This window comes from Coenobita brevimanus, chromosome 7 (genome assembly GCF_032717465.1).
Source record: "Coenobita brevimanus isolate Jiangsu-jjx chromosome 7, ASM3271746v2, whole genome shotgun sequence".
NCBI lineage: Eukaryota > Metazoa > Arthropoda > Malacostraca > Decapoda > Coenobitidae > Coenobita > Coenobita brevimanus.
Window position 1 is genome coordinate 29,785,096 of NC_136960.1, and position 10,865 is coordinate 29,795,960.

The window sequence follows — 10,865 nt, forward strand, 5'->3', positions numbered from 1 at the left end:
AGCTGCCTGAGCATACTGCCACTGAAACTATGTCCTTTTAGCTTCTGAATGAGTCTTGTGTGGACCTTTGACATGAGCATTTTGAAAATCGAGGTAGACAACGTCAACAGATTTAGTCTCATCGTTCATGTTCAGTATGTCCTTGAAAAAGTCCTACAGATTCGTGATGCAAGAGCAATTATTCTGAAAACCAAGTAGCAAATTTTTGAGGAGATTATTTGTTTCCAGGTGTCTCAAAAACTAGTCCCAAATAATAACTTCAAGCAATATGCAAAGCACTGATATTAAAATAATTGTGTGGTAGTTTTCTGGTTGTGCTCTGTAACCCTTTTTGAATATTGGGATTACGTTTGCAAGCTTCCATTCACGTGGCACCTTACTGCTCCTTGGTGATATGTTAATTAGCTCAGATAAATGCTTTGACATTTCATTCTTTAGTTCCTTAAATACATGTGATGATTTTTGTCTGGTCCTGGTATTTTATTCTCTATTAATTTGCTAATCGCAAGTAGTATAGTATAAGACACAACTCTGTTCCTACTTTTGTCCGATGTATAATTACAACGGACAAAACATAATAGAAGGCTTGCCACACTCACATTGTCGCAGGTGGCAGAGGTCAACAGTCACACTGAACCACTGTTAACATTCCGTGGCAGAGTCTCTGGAGAAACTGGAAACTTTCTCAGACGCCAGTACCAACTGTTCCAATCATGTCAGGAAGCGAGTACAGTAATGTTCGTCCTTCACGGCATGTTTTCACCAAGTTTCAGGAACAGAGTTGTGTCTTATACTGTACATCTTGACCACTAACCGTAACATCGTTGATTATATTGCCATCTTGTATAGGAACTTGGAAAACTTCAGGAATTGTAAGTATGTTTTCTATTGTAAATACTGATGCAAAGAAAGTAATAAGAATTTTTGCCATCTTAGTTTCATCATTAGTGTGCTTTCTGTTGTATGTGATTAATGGCCAGAGTGTTGGAATTATTGCCTTTTTTATCCCTAGGTAACTGAAAAAATCTTTTGGGATTTGATTTACTGATACTGGCAAGACGTGCCCCAAGGTCTTTCTTACAGCATTTAATTAATATTTTGGCGGCCGACAATTGTTTTTATCACTTTGGTTCTCTGTAGTATTTAAATTTTTATATGCATGATATTTTGCTACCAGACAGTGTTTAATATCTGAGTTCCACCATTTGGGTTTAAAAATTTTGGCAGGCCTTCTGTTGTGCACTGGAATACATAACCTGACTGCATTGTTGAGAGTTTCTGTTAAAAATTTCTATGCACCATCGACATCTAACGTTTCGACAATGGGATACCAGTCACCTGTACCTGCAGTTTCCTTTCATTTATTAGAATTTGCCCTCTTATAGTTGGGCGCTATCTCGCAACTAGCCCTGGCAGTGTCTTCACATAATTTAATGTTAAATGTAATTATGTGATTATCATTTGTACTAAATTCTTCTGCTATGATAATGTTACTAAATTTTCTGATGTGGCTAGGACAAGTCCTAGGATGCTATCTCCAAGTGCTGGATAATGTACAAACTGATTCAATGAACTTTCATGCAAGTTTAGGTCTAACATTGTGTGCAAGGAAAGGGTTTCTCCCCATTCCCAAACTGGTAACTTAAATTCACCAAATATTACTGTGCTTTGCATACAAGTGATTTTGGCAACTTGATTGTAGATTTTATTTTCGATGTTGAGTAGCTGACTGTGTGGATGATATATTAACCCATCACGTCCCGACCGATTTCACACCTCCGATACCCCCCAATCCCGAGCTATTTTGGAAAAACATCGAAAATTCATAGAGAAATCACTCACCTGAGGTTTAAAATACTCGATACAGGTAGCAGTAACTCCTTACCTTACTGGGTTTTCTATCTGGCTGGCTCCAAAGAAAACGAGTTCTATACGTGGGTAAGTATTCCACACCACTCATAAACGGTATTTATTTATTTATTTGGTACGAATTTATATGTAGTATGAAAGTATTTTGGTTTTCAAACAGTAATATAGGCATTATAAGCATTGTTTCACTCATTAACTCATCAACATACCTGACCTTTTTGGTGACATTACCTGATCATCATTTCTGACTGTTTCTTCCTCTAATGCTATGCAAACTTTGTCCTCCACATTGTCATCGATTGGGGAATCACTCAGGCCCTGAATGTCTTTATTGGCCAGGTCACTGGTAACAGGTGAATTGCCGAGACAATGGCGTGCAGGGTGGGGGAGGTTATCCGGTGTAAGGCATTGTCCCTGCCTGGCATCTTGTAGAGGAATAGAGGAAGGTGTCCCGTGTATACGTACCAAAAATCATGCGCGAAAATTGAAAATTGTGCGAATTATGAACCTTGCAATTGCACAACATACTAGTACGTCGATGAGTCTAGCTGTGACAAAACGTTGCGACGTACCCATACGTCGATGGGATGCCTCGGGTTAAGCCAAGTGTGATTTTATGAAATGTTCATTACTAAGCTGAATATAAATTGTGTCAATGTTTTCAATGCATGGCTTAGTAATTACACCACTGTTATATACTGCAACTGAAAAAAACTGTATATGTGTAAGATAGTGAATGAAAGATATTCCGAACATGTGCCCATAAGATACCCTTTTAACCCACCGCGTGCCAACTATTTTTAGCCATATGGGTCACCCCAGTGCCAGCCATTTTTCGACCTTTTTTTTTTTGGCTGAAATGATAGATTTTAATGTGGAAACAACGAATTTCACCATTAAAATGCTCACCGAGGTTCGGAAATGAGTTTTATTGAGTCCTGCATACTCGTGTACAGGTATAGCCGCTCTCTCATCCTCACCACATACGTGAGAGGATATACTCAGGTATTTATGCTGGGAAGGTATAGCAATCTTCAGTACACTTTTCTGATTACGTATTACTTCAGCATCTATCACAATTTGTGTCTGTCTCACTGTGAATGCATTATCTTACACTTACTTGAAGATAGGTACAACCTGACTTCATTACGTACAGTCCTGGCACTTACAAGAAGGTTTTTAAAACTTGACTTCACTATATAGTCCTTACATTTACAAGAAAATATTTACAAATTACACTTACATGAAAATATTTACAAAATGCCTTCACTATGTACAACACTGGGTGAGGCACACAGGCAGAGTGAGGCAGAGCGAGCATGAGGAGGGGGGGGAAGCGAGTGAGTGTATGGCCTTGACAGCGAGGGGGATGGTAGAGGAACAATTACCTTACATGCCTGCCAATTTTTACCCACGAATCTTGAAAAATGTGGTCACAGTGAAGATTTTTATTTTAAAGCATTTTAAAATGGCACTGGCACTGGCCACAAAATTAGGTCAGACTGTTTTAAAATGGCATTGGCACACGGTGGGTTAATATATATTATGTGTAAATAATTATACCGTATATGTGTTTCTTTGTAAATGCATTTTACTGTGTATATAAGTGTACAAGATGGTGAATGTAAGCTACTGTGTGTATGACTGTAAATATTATATATTTAAGTACCTGTGTGTATAAAATTATGTAAAACCTTGAGTATGATATTACTTCTGCCTATGTAAACTGGCAAATGCATGATATTATGCACATGTGCATAAAACAGTGAATACATGATGACATGTTGATGGTGTAAGAGTCAGGATGTGCATGCATAATTCCGGCGATATGTACTGTACCTGTATGTTAGACTGGCTATGCATGGTGTAGTTAAAGGTGAGCATGAGCATGTGTAATGATAATGATAAATGTAATCTTCATCATCATCATCATCATCAGATCATCATCATCATCATCATCATCAGTTCATCATCATCATCAATGTAATTGATTTTTCAAACTGACACCCTTTTGTTGATGGATAGTCTCTAGAAGTGCTAGTACTTAATATCACCTGAAAATGGCGAGTCTTAGCTGTAATAGACGATGCAAGAAGATGCTGATTCGTATTTCTGTGCTATGGATATTATATACAGCACTTTTGTAACGCATGGGACAAATGTGATGTGTGATGATGCACCATGAACTTAATTATGCACCGAAACCCACTTTATATATATATATATATATATATATATATCCATCCATCCATTGCCAGGCGCCATGTATCCCAAACGGGGTGGTCAAGGGCTTAGAGTTAATTGTTTTACAGGGAGGGGCACTAATCCTCCACCAACCCCACTTGACACGTAGGGATGCCAACAGCATCTGGTGTTCCCAGGCGGTCACCCATCCAAGTACTAACCAGACCCAACGTTGCTTAACTTCACTGATCCGACGGGAAGCGGTGTACTCAACGTGGCATGGTATATATGAAAGGATGCGAAGATGTATATTGGATACAAGAGTTTATAGAGGTTGGGGGAGTGGACTTTCTGACCACTACTTGGTGGTGGCCAGAATTAAAGTTCAAGTAAGATGGAGGAATAGAAGAAGGGAAAGATGAGAGTAGTTGCAAGGAGAGTGGAAAGGTTACAAGAGGATGAGAAAAAGGCAGAGTATAAGAGAGAAGTGGAGGAACGATTGGGCAAATATAAATTGGAGCAGATGGGGGACGTGAAAGGTGTGTGTAGAATATTTACAGAAGAAATATGTGCAGCATGTGATGTGGTGTGTGAAAGGAAGAGAAGACGGAGAAGGGTGCAAGGAACAGCGTGGTGGACTGAAGAGGTGAAACAGGCTGTGGCACAAAAGAAGAAAGCATACAATGAATGGATGAGAAATAGGGGCGTGGAAGAAGTTGAGAGGCGGAAGAGAGAGTTATATGTAGAAAGAAAGAGAGAGGTGAAAAGATTAGAAAGAGAGAGTAAGAAGAGAGTGGATGAGGAATTTGGAAGGAATTTGAGTGTAAAGTGGAGGGACTGTAAGAAAATGTTCTGGAAAGAGATGAAAAGAGTAAGACAGGGTGGAAGTGAAGTTAGCAGGGGAGTGAAAGATAAAAATGGTAGATTACTAGTGGAGATGGGAGAAAAAGTGAGTAGATGGAGAGAACACTTTAAGGAATTGTTGAACGTGGAGGATGGAAGTAATGCGAGTATAAGTGGCTGGGGAATGGCTGCGAGAAGGAGGGAGGTGAGAAGACAGGAAGAAATCAGTAGGATAGAAGTTGTGGAAGCAATGAAGAAAGTTAAATCAGGGAAAGCCCCAGGAATTGATGGAGTGTGTGGTGAAATGCTGAAGCATGGGGGAGAGATAGTAGTAGAATGGATGTGGAAGATGTGCAGATTGGCCTGGGAGGAAGATAGAGTCCCGGAGGATTGGAAGTCAGGTATAATTATTCCCTTGTACAAAGGAAAAGGGGAAAAAGAAGTGTGTGGTAATCATAGGGGCATTTGTCTTCTTAGTATAATAGGAAACGTGTATGGTAGGATACTTATCGACAGAGTTAGAGAAAGAACAGAGAAATTAGTTGGAGAAGAACAGGGAGGCTTTAGGAAGGGAAGAGGTTGTGTAGATCAGATAATCATTCTCAGATCTTTAGTGGAAAAGTTTCTAGAGAAGGGAAAGAAGTTGTATGCGGCTTTCATGGATTTGGAGAAAGCATATGACAGGGTGGATAGACTATGATTGTGGAAAGTGTTAAGAATATATGGAGTAGATGGGAAGTTGTTGAATACTGTGAAGAGTATGTACGATGGTGCGAAGGCTGCAGTGCATGTGGATGGTGAACTAAGTGAATTTTTCTCTTTGAAAGTTGGGTTGAAACAGGGATGTGTCATGTCTCCATGGTTGTTCAATCTGTACATGGATGGGGTAATAAAAGAGGTACAAGGTAGGATATTGGATGTTGGAGTGGCCCTGGTGAGAGAGGATAGTGTTTGGAAACTCCCTGTACTGTTGTTTGCAGATGATACTGTGTTGTTGAGTGAAGACGAAGGGGAGCTGCAAGGCTTGGTGGATGAGCTTGAGAGAGTGTGTAAGAAACGGAATCTAAAGGTGAATGTAGGGAAGAGTAAAGTGATGGTCTTTGAGAGAGGTGAAGTCAGTGAATGTACAGCGAGGTTGGATGGTGAGGAATTGGAAAATGTGAGTACGTTTAAGTACTTGGGTAGTGTGATGAGTAAGGATGGAGGTTTGGAGGGTGAAGTGCTTGAAAGGGTACAGCAGGGAAGAAAGGTTGCTGGTTCTTTGAAAGCAGTGATAAGAAACAGGGAAGTGAGCATGGAAGTGAAAAAGTTACTATATGACAGTATTGTTATACCAACTCTAACGTACGGAAGTGAAGCTTGGACGTTGTTGGAAGGACACAAGTCAAGAGTGAGAGCCGTGGAAATGAGTTATTTAAGAGGAGCCTGTGGAGTCACATGGAGAGACAGGCAGACGAATGAGGATATAAAGGAGCGTTGTGGTGTTGATGTGGATGTGATAGGAAGCGTTATGAGGAACACACTGAGGTGGTTTGGCCATGTGGAGAGGATGGAGGGTGAAAGACTGACGAAGAGAGTGTATGTGAGTGAGGTGGAGGGGGAAAGAGGGAGGGGGAAGCCGAGGATGAGATGGAGAGATGGGGTGGAGAGGTATCTGAGAGAGGGGGGTGTGAGTTTGGAGCAGGGGAGTTAAATGGCGGTGGACAGGGCGACTTGGAGGCAATTTGTTTGTGGCCACCCCAAACGGGATTGAGGCGTCTGGCTGTATATATATATATATATATAGATATATATATATATATATATATATATATATATATATATATATATATATATTCGTTTTTGAAGGCTCCAGCATGCTTGCATGCATCAGCCTTGGTCACCTAAAGGCAGCTTTCCTTGCTACTCAATCCCTGGCAGCTTCCCTGTTCAGTCCTTTATCCCTGATGTCGTACTCAGTGACCTCGTCCCATATCTTTTCGGTCTACCTCTAGCAACCCTACCTCCAACTTTAATACTTCTCACCTTCAGCACCCATTAATCATCCCCCATCCTCTCCACATGCCAAAACCATCTCAATCTACTTCTCCTCACCACGACACTAATACACTCCAGTCCCAATCCACCCCTCAACTCTCTCGTCATAAACCTAGCCCAGCCAGGCCTCACACTCAGGGACACACTGCACATCCACCGAATCATTGTCATCTCTGTATGTTTGACCCTGTAAAGATCCTCTTCCTTTACTGCCTAAGTCTCACTACCATACAGCATTACACTCCCAGCACATGCCTCATTGAAAGATCCCTTAGCATGAGGGGGAGCCCTTTCACTGTCAGGAGAGGCAACACCTCCCTGAACTTCTTCCAACTATTCCTCACTCTAACCACAGAGCTAGCTCCAGCCCCACTTCCGGCACATAACATGTCTCCTAAATAACAAAACTCTTCCAAACATTCAAGAGACTTACCAGCAAATTCAATCCTTTCACGTCTTACAATCTCCATCTGCTCTCCCCGACACACCACAGACATGAAATCACCATTATCTTGCAGTCTACATCTAATACCACTATATCTCTTATGCACCCATTTTCACAGACTCTATACAAGTTGGAATGACTTCCCACACCCTTGTGGCAAATCGCACTTGACCACTCTCGTTCTTCTATGACAGTACCACCACCAGCCCAAGATACCAGCACTTTTGTTTTATTTCCATTTACTCTCAAGCTTGTGCATTGTACCACCTCTCCACTTCCTAAGTCTTTCCTCTGCGTGCCTTTTATTCTCTGTAATCAACACCAAATCATCAGCATACACCATCTCCCACAGGAGACTATTTCTGAAATCACGCAAGAGGGCTTCAAGTACAATCATAAACAACAAGGGGCTCAAAACAGACCCCTGGTGCTCACGAGCATTCGCGGACAACTCATCATTCAAATCTCCATTCACCTTTACCTGGGTGTGAGCACCCACATACATGGGTGTATCCACCCTAACCAACCACTCCTTAATCTCAAGCTTTCTTATTGCCCACTTCACCACATCTCTAGGGACTCTGTCAAAGACCTTCTCCAGATCAACAAAAACAAAGTACCAGTACAGTCCCCTTTTCTTCCCGGTATATTTTTCCTGAAGCTTTCCAATAATAAATATTTTATCTATCTCTCTGTATCTATCTACCTATCTCTCTCTCTCTCTCTCTCTCTCTCTCTCTCTCTCTCTCTCTCTCTCTCTCTCTCAATATATATATATATATATATATATATATATATATCTATCTATATATATATATATGACAAAATGCATGTGGTAAATTACTCTTAACATAATTCGAATTTTCGGCCCACCTCAGGCCATAATCAAGGAGATGGTATTAGTTGGGTTCCTGTCTTGGACCTGTGTTTACCAATGCTTTTTTGATCAATTGGGAGATTTCATGGTTAAATAATTGTCCCAGTGAATTTAGACCAATTTATTTTAGAAGATATATAGATGATTCATTTCTAATTTTTAATAATGAAGAGGCTTATCAAAAGTTTTTTTTTTTTCATTATAATTACAATATATATATATATATATATATATATATATATATATATATATATATATATATATATATATATATATATATACATATATATATATATATATATATTTATATATATAAGGTTCAGATGAGAATTAGAAAATAATGGAAGTATATCATTTCTAGATATAAAAATTGCTAAAAGTAATGAAGGACTAGTAACAGGGGTACATAGAAAACCAACTTTAACAGGTCAAGACTTAAATCGGTACAGTTTTTGTCCGATTATATACAAAATTAATTCAATAAGAACTTTACTGAACAGAGCATACAATGTTTGTTCAAATTAAATAATTCTACATGAAAAATGTCTTAAATTTAGGGATTTTTTTCTGAACAATAATTATCAGAAACACATACAGTATATGATAAGTATTTAAAGTCTTTCCTCTATACTAAACTAAAAAGTAAATCTGTCTGTCCTGAGGAGAAAAAAATAGTTAAATATGTTAAAATGCCTTTCCAGGGAAAAATCAGTTATCAGTTTTGCAATCTGGTACTTAAGAATTAAAAAACAGTTTTCCGTCCGTAAATTTTTGGATTATACTTACTAATGAATTTAAGATAAAGAATGTTTTCAATCACAAAGATAGGGTGCCTACTCCTCTGTGTTCAGAAGTTGTTTACAAATTTACATGTCCTAGCTGTAAGGCTGGGTAAATTGGATGTAGAAGTCGTTCATTCAAAATAAGAATGCCTGAACATATGGGAAAGAGCTACAGAACAGGGCAATATTTTCATCAGATGGCATTTTCAGCTATTAGCCCCTTAACCAAGGGGTTGTTGGGAGTGTGCCGTGCGTGTCCTGCAGGGATATTCACGCTCCAACTGACTTTTTAAAAATATTTGCCAAAAATCAGCTATTAGTCCTAGAATATTATAATTATATAAACATTGGCACATACATTCAGCTTTCTTTTGGGATGTTTGTTGAGCCTTCATCGTCTACCGTAGGACTTGTTGAGACTTCTGAAGTTGGGTGACGAAGTCTCCACTTTACACCTCCCGATACCCCGTAATATGGTTACCAGTGCCAGATATAACTACAAACACTATTCTATGAATTTCAAGTAGTTTGGAATCCATATTCCAAAAAAAAAAAAAAAAAATTGTGAAAGCAATGTAACTTATGAGCGCATATGAGCTTTCCTCTAGTGCTCATTCCCCGATGGTATTCTGAGGCAGAGCTGTCATTTATTTTTGTTAAACACACTCACACTTTATATTCCTAATACTTTATTACATTTATTTATATATACAAAATTTATCTATAAGTTTCTTTCAGTACTAGTAGTTTATTTTCATTCCAGGCATTCACTTTCTCGTTCTGTAAACTAGCGTAGAGGACGAAGCTGTCACTTTCACTTTCATTACTCCAAGTATTTATACATGCTAAAGCGAAACTTTCACTTTCATTACTCCTAGTATTTATACTCGTATTCTTATATTAGTAATTATTTACATTTCTATTTACATTCTTTATTTTATTTACATTATTTACATTGCTATTTTATTTACAGTATGTTATGCACTGTCACTTGCAGTAATTATAAACCTATTTTCCACTGTTCAGTTATATTTACATTCATTGCTTGCACTTGCTGTTTACACATTATTTACACTATATTTACATTTCCACTTGCACTGTTTTAGAGTCACCAGTAAGATCGAGGTCACTGTCCATCATTATCATTGATAAATTAGCCAGTTCACGTTCCACAGCAGTCACTTAGCCCTTTACCCCTTCCCACATGAGGTTTAGTAGGGGTAGAGGTCACAGGGCCCTTTGCATGGGGCTAAAAAGCGGTGGAATTGGGCAGGCGCGAATCCGATGTGGTTTCACCTTGAAAGACGACAGTAAACTGAATGCTGTGGCCTAGGGGCAGTGAAGGGTTGACAGTGACAGCGTGGTGACAGCTGCTAATTTATACGCTATGAAATGATTGGCAGGAAATCTAGACAATACATAACAAATTAGGTAGTTCCAGGTGAATGTAAATATCACTTAGGCTTCTCCCTTCCTTTCTTATATATATTTTTATTATGAGAACAGGACATACGACATATTTCAAGGGGAAATAAACAGGAATAATTAGGGAATGAGTGCATGTGAGGTGTTGCCAGGTGATAATTAGCCCATTCCAGATGTATGACAGTATCAATTGCCTTTTTGCTTTCTTTTATATATTATTTTGTATAAGAGTAGGGGATAGGGTACATTTCAATGGATAAAATGAGTGGGAAAATCCATCCAGGATTTGTGTAGCGCAGCGCAGCTGGTCAGGCAGGAGGAGAAGGTAATAAAGGGGAGGTAAGGAGGGGAGTCAAGGACAGGAGAAAAATGGCTAAATTGTTAACAGTGGATGGGAGTACAG

At 39.1% G+C, this 10,865-nt stretch overlaps 1 pseudogene; it reads right to left on the minus strand.

Annotated features, from left to right (window-relative positions):
• Positions 1–4,225: 4,225 nt before the first annotated feature.
• LOC145405522 (5S ribosomal RNA) lies at positions 4,226–4,345 on the minus strand (annotated as a pseudogene).
• Between the last annotated feature and the right edge of the window lie 6,520 nt (positions 4,346–10,865).